General features: G+C 39.1%; 1 protein-coding gene and 1 long non-coding RNA gene across 7 annotated transcripts in view; one reads left to right on the top strand and one right to left on the bottom strand.

Moving 5' to 3' along the window:
• Positions 1-5,855: 5,855 nt before the first annotated feature.
• LOC109451651 (uncharacterized) lies at positions 5,856-8,254 on the bottom strand. The gene is made up of 4 exons (XR_002138009.3): positions 7,867-8,254; positions 7,377-7,476; positions 7,106-7,236; positions 5,856-6,148 (listed from the first exon to the last, which is right to left on the bottom strand). It is a non-coding gene; the product is annotated as an uncharacterized LOC109451651 (long non-coding RNA).
• An 81-nt stretch (positions 8,255-8,335) lies between these two features.
• BRINP3 (BMP/retinoic acid inducible neural specific 3) overlaps positions 8,336-17,041 on the top strand; it is a 262,338-nt gene continuing 253,632 nt past the window's right edge. Inside the window, exons 1-2 of one of the 6 annotated variants that reach the window (XM_088799153.1) lie at positions 10,643-10,730; positions 11,972-12,111. The gene's annotated coding sequence lies outside the window, so the exon portion shown is untranslated. Of the gene's footprint in view, positions 9,037-10,382; positions 10,731-11,614; positions 12,112-17,041 lie in introns of those variants that run through there. The other 5 variants (XM_088799152.1, XM_019744446.3, XM_074317040.2 and 2 more) reach the window with 5 other exon arrangements.

The following is a 17,041-nucleotide window of genomic DNA, read 5'->3' as shown; positions in this document are numbered from 1 at the left end:
TAAACACTCACTTCGGGTCAAGTGCAAGACATGGACCAGGGCCTCTGACCTTGACCATGGAAGGCTTGTGCTTTTTGTACCCACAAGTGTTGGACTGGCAGGGTAGGACCAGAGCCGAGACCTGCCCTCTTATATCACTGTTGGGTCTTCACCTCGATCCCCTAAGAGGGGGCACTTTATCACCCATGCAGCTTAAGGATCCTGGGACCCGAGATCAGCATCTTTTCCCTGGAGTGTGACATCATGTCCTGCTCGACTTCCGGGGGCATGTGTACCTGCTATTGCTCCCGACTCTGAGTTTTCCCTCGAGCACTCTTTCAATAGGCCTGGCATCTGTGTACTAGGTCATTGGTTCTTGTTTTCGGGACAGTCAGCTCCCCAGTCATTTAAGAAAAAGCTAGATCATATTCTTTGAGAAAACAAGACTTTTTAGTTGTTGTTGGGTTTTTTTAGGTGAATTTGGTCACTTAGGATTGCCACAGCAGCAACATTATATAATGTCTTGCTGTTCCTCTTCTTCCCAACATTTATAGATATCTGACGGGCATTTCATTCTTAGTGCATAGCAAGCTATTAAAAAATAAGGGAAGCTGACATCATTGTCTGGTGATATTATGCTTTACCATAGGTTCTGTGGTCTTTAATATTGGAGCATTAACATTTAAGGGCAGCTAAGTCAAGTATAGGTTTCCATTGAGTTGAAAACCTAAATCCTTTGCTTATACAATAAGTGATTACTATATGCAATCTGACTATATACCGATCCATGTTAGGCCCTATATAGGGATTTTGCTTAGTCAGAGATGTCAGAGGAGCCCCAGAAAATGGCACCTGGTCTGTGATATGGCAGGTGAATAGAAATCAAGCCAGTGTAAGTGAAGAGGGAATTAATTCCAGGAAGACAGATAGCAAGTGTAAAGAGCATGAAGCATGTGGGAACAGGGCAGATAGAAGAGAAAGGAATAAAGCAGTGTCTTCATTGAAGAAGATAAAAAAGAGTTTTGTACAACTTGAAGCTGGAGAATTTGGTCGGGCCCAGGTCAGGTGGTCCGTAAGCCAACCTGGGGGACTGTGAATTGAGCCTAACACCAGTGGAACCAGTTCTAAGAGCAAAGACTCATAATTCGGGGGCGGGGGGCGTGTGTGTGGGAGAATTACATGAGTTTTGAAAATATTTCTCCTGACTATGTTGTAGAAAATTCAGATTAGATGCAGTTAGAAGGTACTTTTGTTAGTCCAAATGAGAAATATTGATAGCACAGGCAAGGGATATGGTGGTAGTCAGAGAGAATTGGTCAGAATAGAGTTATTTACAATGTTGAAGGTACTTGCTGATGATTGAACCTGAAGGAAGAGTACAAAAATAATTCCAGAATGACTTGCACAGTTGAATGCATAGTGGTAGCACTTGCTGAGATTGGGAATACTGGACTCTTCTAATAGGAAATGTTGTACGGTCAGTTGTACACATCGATCTGGAGCCAGAAGAGGTCTGGGTTCCTGGTATACCTGTTCCAGTTATTTGCAAATAGGTTTCCCATACATAAGCAATAGAAATAACAATGGACCATTTCAGCAGAGTTGTGAGATCACTGGAAGGCTTTTTAATAGCTCAAGGATTCTCTAACTGATGCTTCTTAAAGGCTAAGCAAACTCCTCCCACCAACAAGTGCAGACAGGAGGTGACAAAACGTATATGCTTCTGGAAGCTAGAACATACTGTAAATAAGTGAAACATGCTGGATATATTGCTGAAGAGATCTTATACCTAGGCTAAGGCAGGGCAGTTATTCAACTCTAGGTTTATTATTTTCTTTGTTGTAAGATACATGAGGTCCATGACTTCAGTTATTCACCACATTATTCTAACAAGTGCATGGCCCATAGATGACAATCAATACATTTGTATTTCTTTCTAATAAAAAGATGATTGATGATATAAATACAGTGTAGGATGGAGTCCAAAATACCTTTCTATTTATCAGTATACTTCCCTTAATCTCCTACTAGGACATAAAGTCTGTAACTTCTTTTTACAATAACATTTAGAACCTTGCTTCTTCTATATAATACTATCAATAAATGATTGTTGAATAAAAGCTCGCTAAATATTTGTTGAATTGACTTTTAGGCTTGGTCTCCTTCCATAAATATGAAATGAATTCATTTCATATAGTCTTTTAAAAATTGCTTTTGTCTATAAATTCATATTTTCTCCCCAGAGGCAAAACTCTGTGATCAATGTGAAGGATTGTTTTTCATCCTCCTATGAGGTATGCATTTCTCGAGCATAGGAAGTACAAGCATCAGAGAGATTTAGAGATACCAAGAGAATTGCCAATTAAGTAACTTAGTTTCTTTTTACTTTCATTAAAGGGGCAAAAGGCCTTAAGAGTTCATGAGCCACTAAAATTAATGATGCATCCTAATTAAGTAAATGTTCAGTCTCTTTCCTTGATTGCAATACTGTATAAAATACTAGGAGAAAAAACAATGAAATCACTTCCTATCAGTCTTTCTGTGAAAATAAAAATCTGCCCACTCCCTGTCAGTCATATATTTGTGGTCTCATACGAGGTTTCAAATTTAATGTTTTCCTAATTCCCATTGGCTTCTGCATTTAATCTTATTGTGCTTAGTTTCATTTCTTCATACCACATATTTTTTATGTACCCTTCAAATGTAGTGAATATTATTCACTTCTTTACACCTATACCAATATTGGTTATAACCAAATCGGCGTGTGTTGGATGTTAATATGTATAAAACTCTGTGCTAAGTAGTACATTCTGAATGAATACAACTATGTAATATGGTAAGTCCTTAAGCTGTTAGTTTATTTCTAGAAACTAGTGCCCTGTCTATCTCTCCCCAGCCCTGGTTCCTGTCCAACCCTATGTAACCATGTTGGAAGAATCAACTTGGTTCTTGATGACATCAAGTTTCATGTCTATGAAAGTACCTGGAGCCATGGAATGGCCGTGAACCCAGAGTTTGTGGTAAAAGCATAAATTTCTAGAGAAGAAAGGACATATTATTGATTCTTGCACTCTTTTCATGATGGTTCTATTAGTTTTCTATTATATATTACCACGAATATACAGTGTCTTCAACCGACACAGATTGATTCGCTTCTAATTCTAGCGGTCAGAAGTCTAAAATGGCTCAGCTGGGCTTCATTTCTTCTGGAAGCACTAGGGATGACTCGACTTCCTTCCCTTTTTCTGCTTCTGCAGAATGACCTGTCTTCATTTCTGAGCTAGTGGTCCCCCAGCCCTCAATCTGCTTCTGTCATCACATGTCTTTCTCTGACTGTATCCTCCTGCCTTCCTCTTGTGAGGATTCTCATGATGACATTAGGCAGAGACAGCTCATCTGACTAGTGGACATTGGGTCCTGTCCAAGACATCCGCAGAGGCCTTCTGTTCATGCAGATCTATCCACCTTCCCCCATGTGCTATGACCCACTAGACCACTGAGGCAAGAAAGATTATTTTTGGCAATACAACCACAATGCAATTATTGGGCCAACAGAATGTGGTAGTACTTTTTATGTATGATTCCTGTAAACCAGCAGTAGAAATCAGCATTATGGGCTCTTTGAATCCTATGGACAGGACCCAATAGCAGGACTTTTTGGCATGAACCAGATGTCTCTGTGGATGTTTTTGACAAGGTCAAGTATCCTGCAAGGGCTAATCTAGGCTATTCTATAACCAAGGCACACAGTTGATATCGAGATAATCTATTCAAAGAAACAGGACTATAGTAGGCTCTTAAGAGAATTCCATGGATCTACTTATCTTTTCCTGGAACCATTAGAAATGTGTCTTCATCAGTAAATAGGTTTTGAATAAGTGTGGATTTTGGTTTCAACTCTTAAAGCATAATGAATCTAAAGTCTTCTTCATACGTGTTCCATCCTTTGCAATATTTCAGATTAGTGAATAATTTTAATTGTGTAAGAGCACATCATAGGAATTTAAAAACATATTTAAATTTAAAGCTATTCTTGTCTTTTTTAATCCAAGGAGTCATGATAACTGCCAATCGCTTTGAACTGATAATCACTGCTAATGAATTGTCGTGTTGATATTTGTCTTTTAGGTTTGCCAATAAAAAAGCTTACACGTAATGCTCAAATATTGATGTATATGAGAGAATGAAGACTGATATGGCTTCCACCACTCCAGAAAATTGAACTCTCCTAAATGGTTGAAGTCTTGTAGCTTTTCTCCTACTTAAGAAAGCCCTTTTTAAAAGGAACATGGATTTTTTTTTTTTGCATAATATTTCCATCACAATGCACTGTCTTATTATCCACATTAGTTTCACAGTGCACGTATGTTTCAGATGTAAGTCAGGGCCAGTTCATCATCTTATTCTTAGGTGATGGCTGTCCTCTTGCTATCATCCCATTGTTTTTATTGGTAATGATTTAAAAAGTGGAACATAGAGGTGACATGATAGATTATGGTACTGCAGGTGGTTGGAATTATCTAGTTTAAGGCTGTTTTGTGTGGGGGGAAATAGTCCGGGAAACAACCCAATGCACATGGAAAAAGAACAGAGACTCTTTCCTGAGAAAGTAAAATTATGTCATGAAATGTTCCTTAATCATTGAGGGTCGGGGTGGAGGACGGAGTGGAGGATAAAACGCGGCAGAGAAATGAACTTTGTACAATGAAAAGTATTAGTTATCAACCAAATGAACCCCAAGAGGCTGTAATTTATCTATGTTTGTCCCGATTGCTCTTGCTTTCATTTATTCCCTGTCCCAATCTCAATACCTGTTTTAGAAGCTGGTAATAGCATGTAATTGATTTAGAATGAATACTAAGTAAGAAATTAGGAAAACTATATTTAAAGTTCATTGGGTTTCTGGTTAGTGTATGATTTCCCTACTCACGTAACTTCTCTGATTCTCAATTTCTTCATCAGAGTGGGGTTAGACTAAATGATCTTTAAAGTCCCTTCAAGCTCCCACATACCTGTTTTGAGATTTGGCTATATTGGCTCAGTTTATTTAGCAGCATATTGATAATATGGAGTAAGGATTGAAGATGCTTGAACACTTAGGTATTTACGAAACTTGAGACTCTTTCAGAGGGAAAGCTCTAAAACCAAAATACACACATAGCAAGGAGACTAAATATTCAAATGAGGGCAATTGTGTATACATAAATGTGTGTGTCATGTATGGCTCTTGTATGCAAGGAAGAGTTTGAATTCACTTACTTATAACCCATTTTTGCTATAAGATTGATTTATGGTGAAAAAAATCAGAAGCATATGGAATTTTACTTCTTGGGCCAATTGCTTCACAATTTCTCTAATACAATAATTCTTGAACATTGCTTAGATTGGAAATTTTAGTGGACTAGTAGGTTAGAAATATAGTGAATGGTACCTTTACACTTAAAAGAAGAAGGAGCTAGGAGAGCAAACAATAACATTACAAATACTGCAAAATGTGCTCAAATACCCACTGCAAATGTGCATTGAGATAATCCAGGAAAGGATGTACTCAACATACACTTAAAATGTATAACTTCTGAGAAAGTTCTAAGTACAAACCAGAGTTGTATTTAAGGTAAAGGCTAGCAAGGAGGTAGAAAGCCTGTGGCTCTCTTTTGAGGTTGCTCAAGTGTAATCGCATGATTTAGTGTTATGCTCAAATACTTTAATTGTTTAGTAAACTTTAAGTGCTAGGAACTGTGTTCAAGATAAGGAACTATGGGTCACAAAATTATTATTTTTTCTCCCGTACTTTTTTCTCCATATATTGTAAAGAACAGCAACCTTACATTTATTTCACATTAAAAAAATAAAAATGTGATTTCAGTCAAGCTGAGTCCTCAACAAACAGTTGTATTTCTTTGAATTGCAAATGAGACCAGTAGGTTTAGGAGGCACATTGATATCTTATATGAAAAGTATGCTTCTCTATATGTCACAGCTGTTAGGTGGTATTTGTAATGGATATAATTCAGGATATTCATCTTCCTCATGTGGCACCCAGACCCCCCAGCATCATTTGTCAGTCTCTGTAAAACACAGAGACATGCACAGAAATCATCCTTTTGGTAAAATGCGATGAGTGAAGAAAAACTTCTGCTCTAGGACATCATTAGGGCTAGAATACAGCCTAAGGAGAGAAAGAAAGAAAAAAAAATTACACAAATATCTACTTACTGAATCCCCCCTGCCCCCCAATTTTGATAGAAATACCTAAGACTATAGATACTTGCACTTGCGCAGTTTGCCTGACTTGTAATAGGCCATTTCGCTGTCTCTCTTCTGGGATTTTATACTAGTGATTTCTAGAAACTTGATTATCTAACACGAAGTCTATTCTTATCAATGGAATTTTTTGTATCAGATATTTCCAGTGAGATTTAGCCCACCCTCTTTGTATCAGGAATAAAGTGTGAGCCAATTAGCTTTTATTATTATTATTATTATTATTAAAATTTGGGCATAAAAATAAAAGGTTCACAGTGGAAGGATTAAGAACAGTGGAGGAAAATATTAATATGAATATTTCACCAGTAAAATACATTCTGTAACTCAAAAACTGCAGCGATTTCTCCTAGAGCAAATCTCCTTCAGTGTTCACATTCAGAATGGTCCGTTTACACTTGAAAACCTAATGCACACAGTTGGCAGGATTTGTTATTCTGCACTTGGTGACACATGATGCAAGCATTACTGAGAGCTGTTTGGCTGCTTCCCACTTGCACACCTACCTAGTCTTCACACGAGGAGCATGTACTGGCTGGGGTGCTACAGACTCGTGGAAACCAGAGGGCATCACGAATGTATAGGTCTCATTACAACGTGAACGTCACTCTTCTGGCGGCTACTAACTTATCCAAGAATTGGAACCAAGATGCATATGTTAGTGGGGGGGGGAGGGGTTACTGTAGCATGAACTTTACTAGCAAACAACAACAAAAAATGCATTCTCATTCCTGCAACTGAAAAAAAATAGTATGTTTTAGAACATGGCTAAGGTATACCGAAAGCATCGGCAAGGGGTTACTGCTGGAAACTATTTTCTTTATTTTCAGAAAGGAAAGGAAATTCATAAGAAATTAAATACCTCTTCAGCAAGCCAGCAGAAGTCAGCTTTACTTGTTGGGTTTTGAATGTCGGAAATGGAGGATGTGAAGCCTTCACGTTGCCTCATTAAACTCCTCTACGTCAAATTCACCCTCACAATCTCCTGTTCTCCTAGGAAGGAGGAAAAGAAACATTTTCACTGACCCAGCTCGTGATTTACATACAGAGAGCAAATGCATGAATGGAGTGGGGGAAGAGGCAGTGAGAAGCAGTGCCTTTCCTTTTCAACCGCAGAAAATAAGATTACTTACCAAGAACATTTTTATCCAGGGCAAATGTTTATTCCCTCTCTCATTCGCCGCCTCAGTCAGTGCAAGAAATCAATTTCCACTCCACCTTTCCCTCCTATTTCTAAAAAAGAGAGAGAGAGGCGGATATTGCTTAAGCTTCAGGGTCCCGAGGAAGATAGAAAGGAGGGTGAAAGACTCCCACAGCGCTCTTTATCCAGATCCTAGCTCGGGGGAGTGAGCCCATGGGAGGGAGGGGTCTTCCGTACGGAGGGCCCCGGGGGTGGCGAGGGGGATTCACTTCGCAGCCAAAATATAAATCATCCGCAAAGAGAATCACCAACCCCTCAGTCACACGAGCAATTTCCTACGGGACGTAGGTTTTAAAGAGAGAGGGAGGGAGGAAGGGAGGGAACGATTTGGGCTTGGAGCGGGATGGGATTTTGGGTTTGGGATTTGGGTTTGCAGAAGAGATGGGGTTGTGTAGAGGAAAGAGGGGAAGGGATAATCTTACCCGATCGATCAGACAATCGTTTGTGCCGTATCGGGATACGGAAATAGCAAAAGAATGCATTCTGCAGCAAAGCCGTTTCTAGCACATTCTCCCTCGGTAACTGTGCAGGAACCATAGGGGACGCAGGAACCTCCAGCTTGCCACCTACTCCCCCAGGGACGGTCCCCAGAACCTCCGAAGCTCTAGCTTCGAAAGCCAGGCGTTTGGAGCTGAGGTTTCGGATGGAAGTCAATTGCCTTGAGGCTCGGGCAGCAGGATTCGCCAGGAAATCAGGACCCGGGAGAGCTCCCGCGGCGGCCGCTGCGCTTCTAACCACCGTGCGGGGTAGCCCTGCCTAAGCCTCTGGCGCAGCGACCCTGAAAGCGCCTGACAACTCGGCCTTAGCAACTGTCCAGCCCGTCGGTCCCCCCCCCCCCCATGCAAATCGCTGGTGATTTGGTCATCCTAATGTGACCTCAATGGTTTCGGTGGGGGGTGAAGGGGGGTTGGCTGTGCTAGGCTTCCTTCACGCCTCCTTTAGTTGCTGGGAGTGAGAGGGTTCAAGGGAAATCCTAGTGAAATGCACTGGTGTAATACTATTAATCCTAATCGAGATATTCCCGACGCAGGTAACTCTTAAAGAACTGAGAGTAGGAAGATCAGAGCAGCCTTTCCAAGGCAATGCCCTCTTGAATTCTCATTGGGTCCTGCCCAGCAGCCTCAATCATTCTTGCTGCTATATCTGTCAGGATGACTCCCGTCTTGCTCACTAGTTCTCTCTTCATCTCCCTCGTCAACACATCCTTTCACTTCTCTTTGCAGATTTATCTGTATGCTACCTCCAGTTCTCTGGGGTTACACGGCTTCTTTTTTTCCCCACCGTATGGGGGTGTACAGTCCCTAAATTTTCACTTTGCCTAAGGATCACCACTTAGAACCCTCCCCAACCATCACCCCCCCCCCCCAATAAAGGACGCCTCTTCCACATTTGGCTTCTCTTCCTTGGGGGTTCTTGGCTTTCCGTGTAACTGGTTTTTACTTGGTTACATGCCGCCAGGAGCCGCTGATTATTTCCAAGTTCGACCACACAGCAGCTCATCACTTTGCCTTGACTTGGGATATCATGGAATATCTGTTTGAATTCTGGATGTATTTTTCTCACTGTCATCTTGCTTCCTGAAATTTCCTCTGGTAAGTTATGCTTTTTATGTGTTATTAGAAACTTATTGCTGCTGTTATGTTTAATAAGCTACGTTTGCTAAAAGAAAGTCTATTTTTTTTTTTTTTTTACATTTTTGTGACTTTCAGAACTCAAAGATCTATGTGACCATCTTTAATTAGTATCTGAGTTGCAGTTGTGCTACTCAGACATAGCCCAGGTAATGAATTACCCAATCATCATTTACATTCTTTATTTCTGTCCTCATTTATGTTACAGGTTATAGGGAACAGTAACTATCCTTCCCCTCCCCCCATTAATGCTTCTTGGCACACATTCCGGTACCATAAGAAAGGTCAAATTTTATGTTTAGGAGTGAGCTTAAAACAGACCTTCTGCTAATTGCAGGGTCTGGGAAAGTTTACTAGTCTCTGACCACCAGAAGGTTGTTCAGGTCAGTGTTTGTTCATTGCCAGCAGTTACATAACTGGGGGAGGCCTTGTGTAAAATGTGTTTTTATGGGTTTAGCAGGTCACTCAGCATTATAAAAACCACGGTATGTTAAGGAGTGTGAGTTTTCAGTGCACCTTTTTTTTTTTTCTTTTTCTTACAGCATCCCAAATCACACAGGAGCACATTATTTGGGGGCTTTATATTTCAATTCAGTCATCATATTTGGGAGTGCATTTCCAAGCTTGCAAATTTAGTTGGTGGACAGTTAATTGGACAGAGAGTCTTCATTTCAGAAGAACAGAGCTATCAGAAGAAGGCAGTGTTTATCTTGGTCCTAATGAATTGAAATTTAGGGACAGACTTTATATGCACAGTGGAATTGCCTGACCCCACACTTGTTCAACCCCTAGACTCAATTTCTAATATGTCAGTGTGTTTTGCTTTTATGAACATTTTTTTGTGAGCTTAACTGACAGCTGTAATTATCACTTCACCTGTAAGTATAGGTGTGTTGAGAAGATTTAAAGCTTAGCTTTTACTTCACATATTGATAAGGACCCAGCATTCATTAAATGCCAGATCTGAGTGTGTTGGTAATCTCTAATGCCTACTGAGGTTTTGGGTTTTTTTCCTCTGTGAATTCACCTCCCCCCTTCCCCCCCAAAAGAAGAACAAGTTTCTGGTTTCTGCAACATTTCTCTTTATTGGTATGGATGGAGGCGAGAACCTATTGTTCAAGCTTTTTTTCTTTCCGTCTTTATTTTCCTCCTTTAAAATATATATATATATATATATTTTTTTTTTTTTTCTGGGAAAGAACTATTCCCGTGGTCATTGATGGCTGACGCGACAATCCAAGTCATGCTTTTAAAATTCAAAAGCCCTTTTGAGCTTCCAGACATAAAAGTACTCCAGCTGCAGCATCGTCCCATCCCCCTCGTCTCGGGATCTGAGGCTTTCCCCTCTGGGCTCCCCAAGCCAACCGGACTGAGAGTGTGGTTCCACTGCTTGGTATCTCTCACCCACCACTAGTTTCTACCTGGTTTCCTTCCCAGTCTGGTCTTCCTGCCTGACAAGTGTCTTCAGCTTCCGTGACTTCAGTTGGAGAAACCAGGGCTTAGCGTAATTCACCAAATTCAGACATCCTCTCTGAAGGACTCGCTGCTGCTGCGCAGGGGTGGAGGGAGGGGTGGGGGGAACAACTTTCAGTGCAGTCAGATCTTTCCTTTTTCAGCTCGTCTTCTCCAGTAAGGAACAGGCATACGGTATTTAGGTAAGTGGCGTTTTGCTGTATTCTAACCTGACTCTCAAGCTTGGGGAGGGGGCGCTGAGAGGCTCCCGCAGCGAAGGACGCTTTAACCAGAGGGCTATCAACAGGCGACTGATTCTGCCTGGAGATTCTCCGCAGCTCCCGGCAACGCCTGAGCCACCTGGGCGCAGGGAGCGTGAAAGACCAGGTGCCCGGGTGACTGGCTGGCCCCAGGCTTGGTGCTGGGTGTGGGAGTGACCCGCGTGGGTAGGGACGGAGCCCTGCACGCCGACCCGCAGGCGCAGGCTCCGCGCTCAGCCCCTGCGGCGAACCGCTGTGGTTATTTGCAGCCCAGGGGCGCGGGGCGCGCCACGGGGTTCCAGCCTTGCTCTGTGCCCCCATTTCCATTCTTCCTCAGTCGGAACTTGCGCTAAACCTTTCCCCGGAGCCAGAGGACACACTTGGGCGCTGGGGAATCTCCTGTCAAAGGCCCTTCTCCGTTTGTATTAATTAATTAATTATTTGTAATGAGCTATAACTAAGACTCATCGGGGAGGCCCCTTCAGCATGTCTGCTTTATAAAAGCCTTATCGCCGCCGTTTTCATCCGACTGCTTACTCGGGTTTAGGATTGCTAACTGACTTCTCCGGATCTGGATGAAAGTATCGCTGACCCTCCCTCCCTCCCTCCCTTCCTTCTCCAAGTCCCAGGAATTTGGAGGGCGGTGGGGTCTGGCAAAGAGTTAGGTATCAACTTGGAGCTGGGGCTTGGAGTATAAGGTTGAAGTTCAAACCAACGAGGAAGGGCTGTGAGCCGTTGAACTTCTCTGCCACCCACTTTCCATCGGGCTTCTCGTGTTAGTGCCCCTCCCTCCCTTTTTCTGGAGGTGGGGGCGGGGGGAGGTCGGAGGACCCGAGACAGAGCGCTCTCCCCTGGCGTCCACCCGAGGGGCTGGTGCTTGCTGGCTGCTGCTTACTGCTGGTTCTGCAGCCAAGCAGTGGCTCAGAGGCTAAGGCTCTGCTGGCTGTTCTAGTCTCCAAGAGTTGAAGCAGAGAGCCTTTTACTTTGCACCAGGTCTTGAATGCGATCAGCCCTTTAGCGCAGGGACCTCCTTCTGGTGGGAACCCGGCTGGGAAAGGCAGGGGAGGCTCTCCCTCCGTAGATGAGATGCCTGTTTCCAGCTGTGTGAGCCAACCGGAGGCTTGAAAAGAGGCAGAGGTGACTCAGGTTGCTAATAACCCTACTTTTGCTCACAAATATTCTAGCCAGTCAAGCGTATGTAAGCAAAGAAGAAAGCACCAGGGTATAAAACTGTCAAGCAGCCTCCAAGGCAGATGATTCAGACATTGGGGATTTGATCCTTGGCGTGCTATGTAGATTTGTTTGTCATCATGCAGTTAAGCAGGTAAGGATTGAATGTCTACATTTTATTGACAGTCGTATAACCTGTGTTTGACACATCCGGTGATAATTTCCCCCAGTTTCGAGCAATGGAATATGGGCATTTTCAGATGGTTCTGCTATGATGCATAACTTCTTAATATTCACATTCGGGAACTGTTTTAACTCCATGTCCATGTTTAACAGGCATTCACCGAAATGTTCAACTTGCATTCATTTAAATGTTTACCAGTGTTACAAAAATCATAAGCTGGGCCAGGGTGAGGGGAAGATATGGGAGGGTAGGGAGTTAGGTGGAGGGATGCATAACCCCAATGAAATATGTAAGATAGTATTTGCAATAATGCCTTAAAACAATGCTTGTTGTTAAGGTCACAGACCTTAATATATGAAGGACACTGGGTGAAGTAGTAACGCATGGTGAGCTAGCAATGCAATTCTGACTGCTTCATAGGAATGGCTAGTTTAGGTTATTTTTTTCAATTAGAAAGAAAAATCCTTGGAGTGGGGGGTTGGCTGGGTTGTCAAAGAGGAGAAGAGTTTGCCCTGAGGCAATTTTGTGGATGACCCCAGGATTGACATCTTTGGGCTTAGGAACCAGTTGGAAACTGGAAAATAAAATCGGAACAAATTTAGGAAATAATGGTAATTCTCCCAGAAATAAAGGTTTTTTTAAATTCCAAGTTTTGTAGGTGTGCAGTTCGCAGCCAGTAGGCTGCTTCCACTATCAGATTTAACAACTACCAAAAAAACCCAATTAAAATAACAAAATAAACATTGATTCTTAATAAGTTTTATTATTATTGATAGTGTTTTATTATGTGTGCTTCTGTGTTGAAGGAGTCTGGGGTCCCCACACAGTGAAGCAAAAAAATGTTAATAACTACAGTCCTAAAAGTATTCATTTTATTTCTAGCACTTTCTCTTCTCTTAACAAATTGTATGCTTTTAAGATTTTCTCTGGAAATATTTTTGGTACTTATATTTATTGACATGTTCCCTGATGAATAATTTTTTCTGCTTGTGAGGCTCACTGATAACATCTTGAGGAAATATGAACGATAATAGCAACTGTGGGTCATAAAACTGCAAAGTTTTAGTGCTTTTCATAGATTGATGCAAGAGGTAATTTTTACTCCACTGCAGAAAGTAATTAATCAATGAAATCTGATTCCTCAATTCTTTTGCATTTTACAGTCGAGTTTTATTGTAGTGAATATTGTAGAGAATGTGCTCAGTGTGTGTGCGTGTGTGTGTGTGTGTGTGTGTGTGTGTGTGTGTGTGTATCCATTTTGGGGTAGGTAGACAAGGTATTTATTTTAAATGTACATTGCTTTAATAATGTTTTCCAAATGAAACAGACATGATACCATATGACTGATTTCACTTATCACTTAATCAGATAACATGTGATTCCAGCCTCTCATGAGATATTTTTTTTCAGTAAACTCAATATTGACATGGCATTGTACATTTTTAGGAAATAGTGTATATCTTGATTTTCTTTATGCAAAAAAGATTGGCATATTGCAGTTGAGTAACTCAAACTTAAGTTGGAAGAAACAATTAGGATTCTAAAAGTGTCAATGTGTTTGCACACATGCACACGCGTGTGTATTATTTTCACACATGCATACCTACAATTAGCCTTAGCCCTAGATTTGTGTGTTCTTGATATAAAATGGAATTTATATCCAGAAGAGTGCCTTTGTGTGTTCCTTTCAACAAGTGAAAATAACTCAAAGGTGGGACTTCAAAACTTTGATGCTTTGTTATCAACTGAGGCTTCAGTTTCCTATATTTGCTGTTATTTTCTTTTTTTTTTTCATATTACCTCTGAAATGATCAGTTACTGACTAGAATAAGCATAAAAAAATTTGGCAGTTTAGAAAATTGGATATTAGTTATAAAAGTTCAGATACAAACAGGAATGTAACACTGATCTGTGCAAGTTTAGCTCAAATTTATCTTTTCTTTAAAAATATCACAGAGGTATTTGGATATGATTATGACTTATGGTCGCTGAGGTAGTCTTCTAAGATTGTTAAAATTTCTCTCTTTACCTTCTGGTAGTGGGTTATTGTGAAAAGTACAGTGAGATAGATCTGGGACCCCTTCCCCAATTCAGTTCTAGCTTTACCTCATTAATGCGATCCTAGGAGGTTTCTTGATCACTTTTCATTTATTTTCCTCATCTCCCACATGGGGAAAACAATATCTACTTTATAGTGAGTGTCCTCGTAGATAAAATGACGTGAGATGAGGATGCTGTAAAAAGACAAACACCATAATAACAAAAGTATATTCTGAAAAAGAACTATTTATTAATACACTTGATTTTTTTTTCTTTTGTCTTTTTGGATAAAGTTCTCTTTCTAAGCTAGACGTCAACTTGACTCAACTTTTTATTATTAACTATTAGTGCCAAATATTCTTAGTCTATAGTGTCATCATGTCTAATGAGTTTAAATAATATTTCTTTTGTTTGATATTGTGTATATATATATATATATATATATATATATATATATATATATATATATACATGTATATGTATATATAATATACATAATATATATATATATATATATATATATATATATATATATATATATATATATACTCCTTAAGGCATCTGAGCTCCTATTTACGTTATGTTTACCTTGGCTTTAATGTAGTTCTGGGAGAATTGTCACTTTTACAAAAATAATTGCTCTGCCTGGACTTCTTAGTGTCATGTAGTAAAAGGAAAGTTTGATTTTTTTTAGCAGATTTATGTTATTAACCTGATGATCTCAGTCATTTTAATTGAAACCAATGCCAAAATATTCTCATGTGACAACTTTCAAAATGGAGAAGCTAAAAAAATATGAGACTATTCATTTCTAACATATTTTATGAACTATATTCAGTTTACCAGAGTTAATTAGGTGACGTGGCATCATTGGTGTTTTAATTTAGCAACTACTTTTAGAATGATTTCTTTTAGACATTTAGGAATGTAATTATCATCCCTTTTCCATGCATTGCTATACGGTTTTATGATTTTAATGTTTTATGATTCATACATTCTAAAGGGAGAACAAAACCAAAAAACTAAAAAAAAGGTAATTATGCTTGAATGTTGATTGTTAATGCATGGTCTTGATTCTTGAAAGAAGGCTCTAGTTTAATAACGTTTATTCTATTCTAGAATCTAGAAAAAATGCTTGGAAGATGAAATTTAATCATGAACACTAATGGCCTTTCTACTGAATATATACCTGGAAGTTCTAGGCCAGCTATTTTTTTTTTTTTCTTAGTGATATCATATATCCACTCCAACCATTTTACACTTGTTATCAGATACCATCATCAATAACATTTTAAGGCTTTTATTACTATCATTTCAAGGCATATTTGATAATTAAGAATAGTTATATCCAATTGCTCGTTTGCGGACTTATCCAGTTCCAAATATAATAATTTTAAGAGGTATGACTCCATAATTTTATACCTAATGTTTGCAATAAACTATTCATGGAAACAGTTCTGAGATATTTCTCAATTTTGTATTCAAAGTAACAAATCGTGAATAACTAGTTGATGCTCTAATTATTGAAATAAACCCAGTTATGGTTTTCTCGCCAATTTCTTTTCCCTCGAAATTAAAACACATAACTAATATATTTTTAATAACCTGAGTGGATTAGTAGGTATTTTATCATAAAACAAAAGTTGTGTTGATTTTTTAAATGTTTATTTCTCAGCCAGAAAAATTCTGACATGGAGAAATTACTTGCAATCTAATAAATTAAGAAATCTTATAAATTTTTTTTCCATATTCACTGCTATTTCTCAAACATAATTTGTAATTTTCTCAGAATGTTTATTTTTGTTAAATTTAGAGTTAAATGGTTTTTATCCTCAAAGTGACCTATTTTCACTTACAATTAATTTTTAGAAGCATTTCTTTTAATGCCTAAACCCTAGTTTACTGAGAAGTGGATGCCTTGTAAAGTACCCAAAGCATAACACATTTTTTTTCAGTAGCTAATAAAGACACTACCATGTTATAGTTCCAGAAAATTAAATCTATAAAATACACATTTATTGATTAAATTAATAAATATGTTAACATTACCTTCAAATGTATTATAGCTCTCTGCTGTATGAGAATTATTCTCTCATAATGGTGTGTTTCATTTGAATTCCATTATAGATTTATTGTGAAAGAATACTTATAGATAGACTTATTATTCCTGATTTCTGTGAATATCGGCCAAACTCATCAGGATCGAGCTGTTTTTTATTAACTTTTCTGGAGTCCTACCTTTTGTTAATCTTAAAAGCTATCTGTAGACTATTGCATTCTTATAAAACAATCTAGCCTAGGGAAAACAGAAGTTGAGTAAGCATGCGTTTTAGATTTTCAATGTCACATACTGGCTAGCATATAAACACACTGCTACTTCTTTAAACACAACCAAAAATATTTTCTTTAAAATATGTCATATGATGACCACAAATATAAGCCAGGTTGGAAAAAAGTGATTAAATCAAATTGTAGAATAAATTTGAAAACGGAAGCATTGGTTTCCTCCAGTATCATGTTACAAAATCACATATGTTTGCAGGTTGTGTATAATGTGTTCCTTATCATTTGTCGTATCTTTGATATGCCTGTACGTTTAAGGTACAAGTTTTTGTAAGTGCTTTTAGATATGCAATTTAATATTGTGTGCAAAAGCTCCTTCAGTTGTAATTAAAGGAAATATAGAACAAAAGTTCACTTGATCACGCAATTCCCGGGAGAATATATTTAAGTGGCGTTTATGTCTTTAGTGTGCAAACATTTCTGATGATTTGATAAATCAGCCCTGCAAATGTATATATACAGAGAGACGGTGGAACAGTCTTTTATAGATGTGATCACCTCTTAAATAATGATAAAC

The sequence above is a fragment of the Rhinolophus sinicus genome, chromosome 6 (assembly GCF_057876585.1).
Source record: "Rhinolophus sinicus isolate RSI-liver-muscle chromosome 6, RSI-T2T, whole genome shotgun sequence".
Classification (NCBI taxonomy): Eukaryota; Metazoa; Chordata; class Mammalia; order Chiroptera; family Rhinolophidae; genus Rhinolophus; species Rhinolophus sinicus.
The sequence above is the reverse complement of the archived record's forward strand: the minus strand, read 5'-3'. Positions and strand labels throughout refer to the sequence as shown.